Raw genomic sequence first — 14822 nt, 5'->3', positions numbered from 1 at the left:
GACCACATAAAGTTCAATTTCCTACCAAAGAGCCAAGCTGAAGTACTTTTCTGTTTTTTTGATGAGGGGACACACAGATCAGAACTGACCATTAACACTACCCCAAATTCTTCCCTCCTTTCCCACCCCCTTGACTAAATAAACAAGATTAAAATGAGTAAGACTAGACCCCCACCCTTCTCCTGTGGAAAGCATGTCTTTACTTGAACTGTGCTAAAGCCAAGCAAGTGGATGGAGGTGGCTTTTTTTGGCACAGGAAAAAAGGTGCCAACCCATAGGGTGGATCACAAACTGCAGCTTGTATTTGTACTTGAATAGGTGGAGTGAGAAAGTACAGGAAAATACTACACTTTCCATCCTATGAGGATAAGGAACTATCACAATTGACCTTCCAAAGCTGCAGGGGCGTGAGATAATGAATCTGACTCCAAAGCAGGTCACTTCATCCACTCTCCACCTCTGCACTGGAAAGAATGGAAATGCCTACAAACCATGAAAGCAGGGAGGTGTTTTACCACATCTTTATTCATAGGTGAGAGCCCACAACATGCTGCAATTGAATCACATGCTATCAAGAGCAGTAATAAAGTCTCTGCTGAGAATGAGGGAGAGGTTACAATTAAAAGTGCAATTATAAAATTGAACAAAACAAAATCACCTTTACAGCAGAGTCATTCTTAAAACTCCACAACACAATGCAAAACCTGCACAGTCAATATGTTTTGTATACGCAACTCCAGTTGGTCAGTGAGGTTTTATGAACCTGTAAAGAAGTCTCCTTCTCTGCAGGCTCTTACCCTGCGCAGCTGCAGGGCACAGGGCAGGCTGGAGCTGTATTTGTTATCAGGGGTCTGTAACTGAGAGAATGCATGTCTTAACCTGTGCTTGGGCAGAATAAAGCCACCTGAGACTTCTCATCCACCTCAGCTCTTCAACAGAAAAAGTGACCAGTTGTTCACACTGAAGCTGTGACCCAGGAGCAGCCCAGGCATAGTCCACCCACTCCTTTGGACATCCTTGCCAGGGACACTGAGCTGCCTACTCCAACACCAATTATGGCTCCCAGTTAACACACGCACAGCCATGCCACAGTACCTGTGGGATACTTCTGAAAGGCCTTAAGGTGGTGAAAACAAACACATTCATAGAATGCCTTTAAAAACTGGGTCCTTGGGTATTCCAAGATGAGCTGTAGCAGAAACTAACAGCACAGAGAGCTGTGCACCTATACAAGAGAGGTGCAAGAGCAGCAGCAACAAGCATTGATACAAGCCCATCTGATTTCACTTGCTGCAGCTGCTGAGCCACATAGAGAAAGCTTTACGGATGAGCAACAGAAGTAGATCACTCATTTGGGCTAAGGTCAAGGAAGTACCTTCTGGAGGGGCACCACTGGAGAAAAAGTATTTGCAGAACATGAACCTCCAACTACAGCTGCAAGAGAAGCATGCAACAGCCTTAGGGCAAGAAATTAATCTGAGACTTCCCAGCTGAGGAAGGAAGATGCAGAATAGGAGAGATCTGCCCTAAATGGTAAGAAACAGCAAACAGGATGGAGACACTCACTGCTGCTCATGGTGCAGAAAACAAGGGATACACAGTTATGGAACAAACTTTGAAAGAGAGTCGCTAAAAGAAAAAAGTCATTTAGTACAAAATTACTTGGAGAAACTCAATGCTATGGGATGCTGCAGAGGTTTAAAAGTAAACAGATTGAAGAGAATTAGGCAAATGGAGGACAAGGGCTATTAAACACAGTATGTCATGTCAATCTGCTGGAAATCCCAAAGTCAAAATTTTACAAAAAACAGCATCTATATGAGCCTTCTAATGCTTTCTTTCCCTAGGTGTCCTCTATTGACCATTATCAGAGACAGTAATTGGCCTAATTCAGTAAAGGAGCTCATCCAAAACCAGACTTGCCCATAACAATTCACCTCTGTGCATAGATTTTGTTTTCTTAATCTACCAGTTCCCAACCTGACCTCTCCAGACTACAGGTCAGACAGATGGTCCATAAGAACATGGTAAATGCTGAAACAAGTGTGTTTATCAGACAAGATTCTGATTATGATGAGCACAACCACCAGGGGTTCCAACAGTTGACATGCTGTTGCCCTGAAGAATTTGTTAATCGCTGTTCACTGTAGAGAGCTATTTTGGTCATAATGATTAAATATAAGATTAGCTCGCTCTCAGTGTGTTGGAGTTGCTGCCTTTTTTTCTTTTCTTAAAGAGAAATTAATAAACATGCTGTGCAAATACAGCCTACATGCACCTTAGGGCACTACCCATTCAGGCTTTTCTTTTGGGTTCTCTTCTACTCTGCAAGGCTTCAATCCCTTTAATAACTAGACTTTCCATGCCTAAAGTTTAAGACTTCACTAAACTGCCATTTTTGTCCATTTTTCCAAATCAGGATAACTAGAACAACGTTCTCATGTGAATTCTTACAGGTTTATTACCCAAAACCTTTCCAAGACACACATCTGAAGTTTCTCTCCTCCCTCACAGGGAAATAACCCCAAAGCTGCACCCAGCACTGTGTTAGTGTGTGCCTGAATTCTGTGAGATTTTCTTTTAAAAATCTACTTAAAACTACCTAAAAAAAGTAACCATGCTTAAACTTTTGCCTGTAAAGCCCAAACATGAGAGTGATCCGTTTCACCTGAGCCTTTAATTTTATTAGTCAAATCTGTCTGAGGTCATACTTTCCAACTGCAATGGCACAATACATTGTATTACAGCCCTGCTAACAGCACTGAATTAGGTGGGAGGAGAGGCCAATGCTGGTTTGGTGTAGAAAGGGATCTCTAAACACTGACCCCTCGAAGACAAAGTGATGGTGCAAGAGTAGTCAAGGCCAAAGCTCTATTTGCAGAAAACCAATAGGTTATGCACAATAGCAACTGCACTCAGATGTTCAGAGCTCAGCTGGAATCTGTAGATCTGGTCTCTAAATTCAGAGTAGTATCTGACACTGAAAATTAGAAAAAAACACTTCCCCCTCCCCCCCTTTTTCTTTTTTTTTTTTTTTTAATTCAACCAGTCAAAGCAGAAGCAAGCTTTGAACTACAAGTCTTGAAACTGAGATGACTGCATCTCTTCTCTTTGCCATTCCTTATGATCTTTGGTAGCCAGCCAAATGGCTCAGCTTAGCTTCACTTTCCACATCAATCCCAAAGTTGAATAAGTAATAAAACTTGCATCAGGAGAGGGCTTTATAATCACATTAGAGACGTGCAACAGAGACCGGCTACCTCGGTTCACTGGACAGCTTGAACGAGGCTTCATAATGAGGTACAGGTGTTAGCACTAATTAGGAATACCCGGCTCACTGCTGACATCAGCCCCTCAAAGCCATGACTGCACTTTAATCCTTTAAGCCATAGAAAAGAAAAGCAGAAAGCGGTGGGACAAAAAAGTCTCTGAAAATGCCTCTGCAGAGGATTGAAATATTTTTGCTTACTTAAGGGAAAAAACAAAGAATATAGAAGTGCCACAAAGCTGCAAGAAGTTTACTGTGAAGCATCTGAGCACGTAAAAGCATCTAAACCTTGGGCACAACCGGTTTTTAATTTTAGAAAGGGTATCACTATGCACAGGATGTATTCATCACAACTATCAAAATTTATATCCAGAAAAGCAGCACAGAATGAAAAGGAGTAGAAGCAGCACATGTAAATATTGTGGTAAGATAAAATTATTCTGTCTATGCCTACCAGCCTTCCAAGCATGATGGGATACATAAAGATAGATTTTAACTGAAATTATTACAAGGAGCTCTGCAGGCTGGAACCTCATTGTTAACAGCTTCTTTTATGACTTCCTTTCCTTTAAAAGACTTTATTCTCCTTTAAAATCCACAAAGCTTTCATTTAAAAGGCAGTATCTGAATGTTGAAGGTATACAGGTTCAATTTACACATTGTAAACACCAACATGCATGTATTTAGGGTTTTTTTAAGTATCAGTTCCTCCTTCACTTACATGCCAGGTCATGAGGTAGATGTTTTCGCTTCAGCTGATGACATCACAAGCTCCTAAAAAAATGAAAGGAGTGCTATTTAGGTAGCAGGAGTGACATCAGGCATTTCATGTTTGAGCTACAGCTTAATTTTTGGCAAGTAAGTGAAGGGTGTATTTTTACTGCAATTTTTTCAAGCAAATGATATACCCGTAATCTAATGCCTTAAATCCTGTAATTCTCACTTAATATGTGAAAAAATGAAATACATCAACTATATATACACATACTACAAGTAAATTCATAGCAATAATCTTAAAGTCGGTTTTGCCTTCCTCTTAACATGAATGGGAACCAACTTTACCAACAAAACAGAACTTTAATTAGCATTTTCTCTATCCTGTTTGGGGAATAACACAAAAAGTTCAAGTAGATGCTGCAGCATGCTTATTCAGCTGACTTAAGGAGCTGCTGTCTCCAAATACACCCATGTTTTCTTCCTTCTAGAGGGCCTTCTATGAACTGAGCATGCTTATAAATTCATGGGGGGGGGGGATGACACACAAAAAATAAGTATAGAGAGAGAGCTCCCTGTGGCTCCTGCTTTAATTCCTCAAGACATTCCTTCAAACCTCTCCTTGACAATCCTGGATAGCTCAGCTTCCCTGGCAGGGATTCTGCTTACTTGCCCTTTTTAATCTAGTTCTCAGCCTTGAGCAATAGCAAATATGGGAATAGAAGGAATTTTTCTCTCCACCAACTGCCCACATTCCCCTCCTGCAGCATCATGCACATGTATGGTTTGTGTCCTATTGTAATGGACATGGCAAAAGCATTAAAGTTGTTACACCCAACAGCTTAGCTGCAGCACTCCTCAGAGATGTCAGCAGTTAGACCAGGGTCTGTCCTGGCAGGCAGTCCACCCCATGCCTTAGAGTAAAAAGCTAACAAAAACAGGACTGCTATGAGCTGGGGAACAAAGTATTAGAGAGCAGAAATTCAAGTAAAAACCAAGGAACTGATAACTGCAAACCCTGCCAGAAGAAGAATGAAAGGGGGAGGAGGGGATGGCAATGTCTTTATAACTGAAATGAGGCAGTTTCTGGCCCAAGTGTCAGCACCATGCTGTAACATTTCTGCTTCTCCACCCATCTGCAGCACAAGAAAAGGATACCACCACCCATCCACTGAGGAGTGGCACAGATTCTATTACTTAGTACAACTATTGTTGCTCAACTTCGGCTGTGGCATCAAAGGAAAACATTTCCTTACAATTGCAGGGGGAGGGAAATACACAATATATTATAGATCCTGTATGCTGACCTTACAAAATTGTAAGGTTTTGGCAAAGTTCTTTGTCTTTAGCTTTTTTATCTTTGAGCATTTTTTTTATATATCAACCCAGTTTCCTCTTTCCATCTCCTTGACAGTCTCTGGCTATACCCCACATTAAGCAATTAATTTTGAGCAATGCTAGAAGATCTGTAGATCAAAGCAGTACCACAGCCAAGGCTGCCAAAACATGAATCACACTATGTGGGTCGAATTTTTAACTGGAGATAAGCAGATACATGCCACTGCTGCCACCACCACACACATGGCTTGAAGCAATCACAGGGTCCGTGAGCAGGAGACAAAATGCACTTGGCATAGATGGGAGCCTCCAGTCTCTATCCAGAAGGACTCGGCTCGTGTGCAGCAGAAACATGGTTTGCTGAGCTGACACGCAACACAGTGAGAGGTGGTGACCGGAGGGGCTTGTGTTAAAAGCCCACTGCTGCTCTGCCACAAAACCCTGGTACTAATGCAGCTTCTACCCTCTAGCTAAGAAATGCTGAGAACCTCACCCACAAAATGCACTGGGGGAGAGCAACAGAAGATACAAAGTAAAGTATGAGTAAGTGGCTGGATCAAAATTTCAAGCATGACTTCGAACAAATTCTGCTTATGAGATGCTTCATTAAGGGCTAATTCTTTAGAGTCCCGACTGAAGCCCTTTAATGTAAGTTATCCATAAAACACAAGCAAAGCCCTGGTCCTGGCAGCCCAAATGACATCATTAAAATGCAACACAGCCTACAACTTTTAAGTGTGAACAAAACCACAGCTTTTGCCTCCCTGCTGAACCACAAAACTAATATATTTTTGAACTCTTCATTAAAAACACATTTGTTTGCTCAGTTAAATGCCAAGATGAACTCTGAAATACCAAAAGGTTCAACTAAAAATCTTTTCTTTCTCTAACCCTTATACTACACAGTCACAATCTTCAGTCCCAACTTGATTTATTTCACAACCATATATAAATATACAAGATAGCATGAAAGATAAAGCTGACATCACAAATTACCATTCCCCCTTTTTTTCCTTTTATTTTTTTGAAAACCAGACTTAACATATTGATTCTGAAACACTAAACTAAATCACCCCAAGTTAACAAGGAGGGGACTCTTCCCTAGCAGGTGAAAAGAGCAAACAGAAGAGTGCTCTGCAGCCTAGAAGGGTGCCAACACCCCAGACCTCTCCATCAAGAGCAAGTTCAGGAGCAGGGTAAGGAATGCACAGGAGACACTTGCCCTCCTCTCTGCACGCACTGTGCCAACAGACCCCAAATTTCTACTCCTGGTGTGCATTTGAAAAAGCATCAAGGCAGCACTAGAAACTGGTGCAGAGAAACAGAAAAGAGAAAAAATATTTAGGGAAACTAAAGGACAATGCAGACACAGGGGAAAAAAAAGAAAAAAAGGGAAAAAAAAAGACCCTGGAAATGCACAGTAGCTTTTCATAAATACTGCCTGGAAACTAAGCATCACCAGGGGAAAAAAAAGCATCAGGAAGATTTATTTCTTAAAATACAACTTTTAACAACAGAAAGCCATTTGGAACAAAGATCTATTTTTGCAGTTATCACTACTGTTATACTATCATTCCCTCTGTAATTTACCATAGTACTTGCCAACAGCCAAGCCTCCAAAACAACAACCGTGCTGGTTGAAGCAGCGCTTCATGCTTCTCTCCTTAACCATCCTGCATGCTGCACTGCCATTTTCAGTAAGAAATGGGTGCAGGAGAAAAGATGTCTGGGTGCTGGAAAAGGGCACCAAGATGGGACCAAGAGCTCAGACTGTACATAGCAGAGGCTCCACAGCCTCTCCAGGCATGCCCCTTCCGCTGCCAGAAAGCATGTCCCAGCACTTACAGCACACATCTCCCCTGACGGAGCTCAAACCCTTTACCAAGTCTCTCTTTGCACTGGGCCCTGAAGAGATCATCCCTTTCCTCTTTACACAGTTAACTTCACACTTGAGCAATATACTCAACAGTTAGTATGCCCTAGTCTTTTCTCCAGATTACATAAAACTCCATTTTTCAACCTCTGCTCATAGGCCATGTTATCAATATTTCTGATTCTTCTAGTTGCTGCTCTCCACCGCCTTTCTCATGCTGGTGCACAAAACCACTGCAAGGTTGTGATGACCAAATCTGGATGAAGTCCCCCAGGTAAACCCTTCCCTAGACGTAAAACACTATTTCCTTATTACAGAAAACCATTATTTACCGTCTTGTGAGTCACATATAATAATACTATGTGCAAACTCCAGTGTGGCTGCTTTTGCAACACAATGGCTACCTCATGTCCTGGCCATAAACAATCACTGCTATTGGGCCCATCGCTCCCAGCCTGTTAGTGTAGAGCCAGACTCTCCCATCACAGAACTACCCCTCAGCCCCCTGCTCAGCCCTCTTCAACCCCTTCTCGACTCCTTCTCCATATGTCAAACAACCATACATTCAAAGCATCTTCTCAAATAGACATACAGCTCCACTCAGTTTCATCTGGGTATTTAATAAGCAGTCTTCTTTCCTTTACCTACATCATCAATGGCAAATATTAATTAACACTGGAGCTAGCAAAGACCACTTAAACATCACCACATTCGCCTGTTTTGTTTTAAACTAACTAGCAACTACCATAGAATCATAGAATAGGTAGGGTTGGAAAGGACCTTAAGATCATCTAGTTCTACCCCCCTGCCATGGGCAGGGACACCTCACACTAAACCATGTCACCCAAGGCTCCATCCAGCCTGGCCTTGAACACTGCCAGGGATGGAGCATTCACAACTTCCCTGGGCAACCTGTTCCAGTGCCTCACTATCCTCACAGTAAACAACCTCTTCCTTATATCTAACCTGAATTTTCCCTAACCCATTCCCCTTTGTCCTGTTGCTACAGTCCATAAAGAAGAGTCCCTCTCCAGCATCTCTGTAGGCCCCCTTCAGATACTGGAAGGCTTCTATGAGGTCTCCACACAGCCTTCTCTTCTCCAGGCTGAACAGCCCCAACTTTCTCAGCCTGTCTTCATATGGGAGGTGCTCCAGTCCCTTGATCATCCTCGTGGCCCTCCTCTGGACTTGTTCCAACAGCTCCATGTCTTTTTATGTTGAGGACACCAGAACTGCACACAATACTCCAAGTGAGGTCTCACGAGAGCAGAGTAGAGGGGCAGGATCATTTCCTTCGACCTGCTGGTCACGCTCCTTTTGATGCGGCCCAGGATACGGTTGGTTTTGTTATGTGAGCACATACTGCTGGCTCATGCTAAGTTTCTCATGGACCAGCACCCCCAAGTCCTTCTCTGCAGGGCTGCTCTGTCTCTTCTCTGCCCAACCTGTAGTTGTGCCTGGGATTGTTCCGACCCAGGTATAGGAACTTGCACTTTGCTATGATGAACTTCAGGAGGTTGGCACTGGCCCACCTTTCAAGCATGTCAAGGTCCCTCTGGATGGCATTACTTCCTTCCAGCGTATCAACAGAACCACACAGCTTGGTGTCATCGGCAAACTTGCTGAGGGCGCACTCAATCCCACTGTCCATGTCACCAGCAAAGATGTTGAACAAGACTGGTCCCAACACCGATCCCTGGGGGACACCACTCATTACTGGTCTCCAGCTGGACACTGAGGCATTGACCACAACTCTTTGCATGTGGCCATCCAGCCAGTTCTTTATCCACCAAGTGGGCTATCCATCAAATTGATGTCTCTTCAATTCAGAGACAAGGATATCATGTGGGACAGTGTCAAATGCTTTGCACAAGCCCAGGTACATGACTGCTCTACCCCTGTCCATCAGTTCCGTAGCCCAATCATAGAAGGCCACCAAATTGGTCAGGCAGGACTTCCCCTCCATGCAGCCATGTTGGCTGTCACCAGGCACCTTGCTGTTTTTTGTGTGCCTCAGCATGCCTTCCAAGAGAATCTGCTCCCAGATTTTGCCAGGCAGAGGTGAGACTGACTGGTCTGTAGTTCCCTGGGTTTTCCATTTTCCCCTTCTTGAAATTAGGAGTTATATTACCCTTTTTCCAGTCATTGGGAACTTCACCTGACTGCCATGATTTTTCAAATATGATGGACAGTGGCTTAGCAACTTCCCTTCCATTTTCTACGCAACTGCAAACATTTCTGTGAGCATTTCACCTAATCCATTTTTCCTTAGCTTAATCCTGATAACATTCATTGTCTGATAACTTGCATCATCTCCTGTGCAATTCTTACATCACAAATGAACTTTCATGACTAAATTATAGAAAGCTGGCCTTGTGATGCTTCATGTCTACATCACGATAAATAATCCCACAGATGTAACAACAGTTTATGTGAGAAAAGTATTAGAAAATTATCGTTATTTATCACCTAATTTTCTTACAGACTGTCTCAGCTATATAACACATGTATCCAGCTCCCCATGGACTGACAGTATACACAGATCTCTCACAAAATCCACATGAAGATTTTAATACTACCAAGACAGCATGCGAGATAAGGCCAGTAGTTTGAGATTATAAATAAATCATAGTATGAAGCAAGAAGGTAATGGTATTCTTTCCCCTTATAGTACTAGAAAAATCCTAACAGGAACAAGTATACAAATACCAAAACAGAAGCCATCTTATTTGACTGAAGAGACTTCCAGGCAATACTTATCCTAGAGGCAGTAAAAAAGCAAAAGTCACTAAGCTTTAAGAATAGTCTTCTAAAATCCTTACTAAGTATTCATAGCCAACAGGGTTGGATTTTTGCTTATAATTCAGTACAAATACACAAACTTATTGTAAGATTCTGAAGACAGCCCATCTCATTCTAAAGCAGGTTAGAGATGCAGAAAGCAGCTAGAAAAGCCTACAACTCTCTAGCACGTTCACTTCCTTCCACTGTCACAAAAGTATTTCATTACACCTTTACACAGCAACAAGCCTCTTCTTAATAATAGCGAGTGACTTAGTAATTCCAGCAACCAGTCAAAATTTGCTGGGAAAACAACTTCCCACAGCAGCTTACCCCATTTAAGACAAACAGTGCAGCAGGATGTCTAGAAGGATAGGTTTCGTACGGCAACTAACAAGTAACACCAAGCTGTTTTATGAAATGCTCTGAAGTCCTGGGCCCCTAGGCACCCGGGTGGTGACCCAACGCAGCAGTTATTCAGTGCATGTGTAGTGCCAGCCACTCTGCAGAATACTCAAAACTTATTACTCCCTTGAAATTACTTGTTACACAATATAATTAACATATGTGTGCAAAAAAAAAAGTCAGGGGTTGAAACAACTGCCCTTATAGGGAAAAACTACCGAGACCCACATACACACAGGATTTAACTTAAACCACCTAACCTAAGGTGCACACAAAGTTGTTTATAGTCTTCATGTGTCCAGTAGAATATTAACATTAGTGAAACATGCTAGGGATGGGTCTGTAAAAGATCAGAGGTAATGGGATAAATTTAAGGAGAAGAAAGGGGGGGGGGGAGGGGGGGGGAGAAAACAACCAAAACAACAAAACAAAAAACCACCACACTGAAACCCAAAACTTTAGGCTTAACATCAAGGAAACATGCTGACAGTCAGAACTGCTGGTCCATATCCCCAGGGGACAGATTGGAGGCTGCAGCTTTTGACGTTTAAACAAAGATTGGACAAGAGTCCTGGTAGTTACACTGCCAAGACAACATGCTCCAGCTCAGCATTTCTCAAACCAGCCCAAGGGCAAGACAACAACAAATGGGACCCAAGTATAAAGAGAAGGACTGCACAAAGTGGTTTGTTTTGGCCTTTCCACACCCAGGACTGCACCTAGCCATGCAAACGTGCTACTGTGGAGCAGCAAGTACTGTGCATCAGCTACTGTACAGCACATGTGCATATCGCTGCACACTGGTGAGAGCAAAGCAATTCCAAGTAGCTGTTCCACCCTTATGTCTCTCTTCCCTGCATCAGAGACTGAGGGATATAGAGGGTAATGGTTTCAAACTGAAAGAAGGTAGATTTAGATTAAGAAGGAGGAAATTCTTCACTATGAGGATGCTGAAGCACGGGAACAGGTTGCCCAGAGAAGCTGTGGCTGCCCACCCCTGGCAGTGTTCACGGACAGGTTCAAAAGGACTTTCAGCAACCTGGTCTAGTGGAAGTTGTACCTGCCTGCGGCAGGAGGCTGGAACTAGTTCATCTTTAAGGACCCTTCCAATCCAAACCATTCTATAATACTTTGATATAGAATGAGTAATGCTGCAGTCCACACACTAGGTCAGGTGTGTGCTCCTCTTTTTCAGGTCGAAATGGTGAGATGCATTACTTAAGCCTGCTGCAGGATGCATCTCTCTGAGGAGTGGGTATTCCCATGGCAAGTCACATTGCAATGCAGAGAACTGCAGCAGAAAGTGACCACAAACGCATAAGGCAGAAGCCTGCAGTAGAACACCTGAACTGGGATGTAAGTATCAGGGACTGGCAGGATGCTTCTTGAATCCAGAAGTAACAAATGTAGTTTGGTGCTACCTACCATCAGAAGCTAGAGAACAGGGTTTTGAGCCACTGACCAGCAAAACCAGACTATTTAGGAGGATCTGGAACCACAAAAATAAAGCCAGTTCTTGACCAAAGGAAACACGTCTCACTGTTAGACAGTAACATTTTGGCCAGCCAGATCTTAACTGCCAACCCACTTCATTCGACTTGTACATCCTGTCCTAAACAGATGCGCTTATGTGCATTTTCTAGAGCTGAGTGATAGCTACTTCATGTTGTGCGCTGAAGGGAGGTCTAAGGGAACGTTTTCAGAAGCAATGATCTAGATGACCTACAAGCATCTTTTCCCACAGATAATTTCCATAACTTAATGCAACTATATTTGTGCAGTTATGGATATCTTTAGTGGAGATCTTAAAAAATAAAACTATTCACCAAGTGTGAGAACCTCTGAAGTATGGTAACATGTTATGTTTCTGATGGCACAGCCTTGCCATTCTCATACACCCTGCAGCAAGTCCCATGACCCCACCACACACACGAGTCACAAATGTTAAAAGCAACATCACTGTTTCTTGCTGGATCCTCCACACACTGACAACATAAAAGATGAAGGGCCAGATTCAGACCTCAGTCTGAAGTAATATCAAACTGTGCATTTCAATGCCTTCAAGTTACATCTCTGAAACAACAAGAAACAACAAACCTCGTAATGTTTAAACTCCCCATGCAGCAAATGAAAAGGTCTTTAGGGTGGGACTAGCATATTCAGGACAGTCAGCTCACACACAAGAGGAAATGATGCCAGAGATCTCTCCTCTTGCAGATTAAACTGCTGACTTGCAGCTCTGTAAACAGATACCTTCAGGAATCAGATCAGTGCTTAGACCTTTCCTCTCCTCACATGCACTCTTCAGACATCCAATTCAGGGTTGCATAAGGCTTCAATGATTGCCACATCTGCAAAGGCCATCCCACATTCCGCACCTTGCCTTCTCAGTCCTCCTCTGTCCACTGAGATTCAGCCTCAATGCCTCCTACCTTCCAAGCCCAGCTACCAGACCCCAGGCCCCTTTCCCTCGCAGGACTCTGCTGTTGCTAAATGGAGCATGCAAGTATCCGCAGTCATTCCCCACTGCTCTGATGGAAGCCCAGCCTGGGGAACTTTTGTGCCATGTTGTGCCATTGAGCTCTGACCACTTACATGCAGGATGGCCACAAGCTGCTGGTCAGGAGCTCATGCCTGAAGTCACCACCAGCTTTTATAACCCAAATGAGCCTGCTGAGCCTCTGTTCCTATTGTGGTCAATGTAAGTAAGGGGGAAAAAAAACCCACCAAAATCAAACCCACCCACAACTGGTTGACATCAGTGAGTTTAAAGAAAAGATTCAGAATAATTTACATCTGGATTCCAGGAGGAAAGCTAGATCACAGTTAGTTGACAGCAGTCAAGAAAAGACTGTGCCTCCTCTTCTGGCTACATTAAGTTATAGTGCTCACCAACATACAACAGAGGGGTTCATACAAACTACAGAACAGGCATTTTCAAGTTCCTCTAACTGCTGTGGCTACTAGGAATTTGAGTAAATAGTGAATACACTGTGCATTCCTGGCCTTGAAGGCAGTCTCAGTGGCCACAGAAAAGTCGCCCTCAAACAGCTCACGTCCTATCAAAACATTTAGTCAGTATTCAACTGAATGATAGTCAGTTTCCAGACAAACTAAAGGAAAGGCAGGACAAAAATAAGTGTTAACTTCACTTGCTCATCATGATCATTTAGAGTACTTTTGACATCCTTCATCAAACTCGGTACATTGGTATTTGTGAAATTTCACAAGGAAAGGCCCCCTGTTCTTTCTCAGTCAGACAGCTGATTATAGTAATAGCACACTAGCACTCAGATTGTCACTTCCCCCTGCAAAGAAACTCCATAAATAAATAAAGTACCCAAGTTTTGCACTCAGACCACAAAAACACAAGACTTGGAGCACAATCAAATGACAATTAATGAAGCAGCAGACACGAAAACACAGTAAACAAGACTTCATCAACTTCATCCTTTGTGGCTGCAAATTCCACAGCAGTAACCAAAAAAGACTCCTTCCTTGAAGATGATCCTAAATGGTCAGAAAGAATTGGTGTTTTTTTACTGCCATGAAAGAGAAACCTGTATCAACTACTAATCCTTTCCCAAAGCCATTCCTGCTCAGTCAGACAAAACACATAAGCTCTGAGAAACGAGCAAGGAAATTTTGGCCTTGGTGGAATCAACAGGAATTAAGGACAGTGCCAAAACAAAGCCAGGAATTAGCAAAGCATTTACCTAATAAATCTGTGAGCAGAACTTCCAAGCAACAAAACTTGAGTTTATTTCTTCTCAAAGATTCCTGATGCAAATATGTTGGGGAAGGGTGGGAGTTTGCAAGATGGAGTTGCAATGCAAGATAACTACTCATTTAAAAGCACCCACTGCCAGAAGAGTTGACTGTCAAAAATAAATATGTGACCTTTAATAAAATTGTCTATAAATACACAGACCTTTATGATTTCTTGTAGTTTAGGAAGGTAAGATTTCTGCTATATAAAGTTATCATGTTTGCAGAAGCCAAGCTTTTGACACTGCTTAGCAAGGGGCTAAACTAGACATAGAGAGACTGCCACTTGCACTGGTATGGATGGGTTGCATAAACAGGTTTCCACCAGTTCTGAGGCCCCTCACAGCACAGTGGTATATCTGCACTTCAGGCATGCAAACAACACAAATGCCCCCTGTGAACTTGCCAAACCCCATTACAATCCTCCAGAGGGAGGATGAATAAAAAGAAAGAAAAGACAACTTGCTTTAACAGGTTTGCTCCTCGAGAGTTTTGCATTGCTTCTGCTCACCTGGAGCACAAAACCTATAAACGTGCTATAATCCTGTCAGACCTGGCAAGCTCAACAGAGAAAGTAAACATAGGAGCTGAGAATTTTCTCCTTTGGGAATTGCCATCATGCAGTTAAGCCCACAATTCTTAATGATTTTATCTCTAAGAGCCCGTAAGAGGCTA

At 42.8% G+C, this 14822-nt stretch overlaps 1 protein-coding gene across 3 annotated transcripts in view; it reads right to left on the bottom strand.

The window, feature by feature from the left end:
* The window catches only part of JADE3 (jade family PHD finger 3), a 67122-nt gene that overhangs the window by 43483 nt on the left and 8817 nt on the right, over positions 1 to 14822 (bottom strand). Inside the window, exon 1 of one of the 3 annotated variants that reach the window (XM_005151541.3) lies at positions 3990 to 4035. The exons of the other annotated variants lie outside the window; for them this stretch is intronic. The gene's annotated coding sequence lies outside the window, so the exon portion shown is untranslated. Of the gene's footprint in view, positions 1 to 3989; positions 4036 to 14822 lie in introns of those variants that run through there. 3 annotated transcript variants of the gene reach the window in all.

Source organism: Melopsittacus undulatus, chromosome 2 (assembly GCF_012275295.1).
Source record: "Melopsittacus undulatus isolate bMelUnd1 chromosome 2, bMelUnd1.mat.Z, whole genome shotgun sequence".
NCBI lineage: Eukaryota > Metazoa > Chordata > Aves > Psittaciformes > Psittaculidae > Melopsittacus > Melopsittacus undulatus.
The sequence above is the reverse complement of the archived record's forward strand: the minus strand, read 5'-3'. Positions and strand labels throughout refer to the sequence as shown.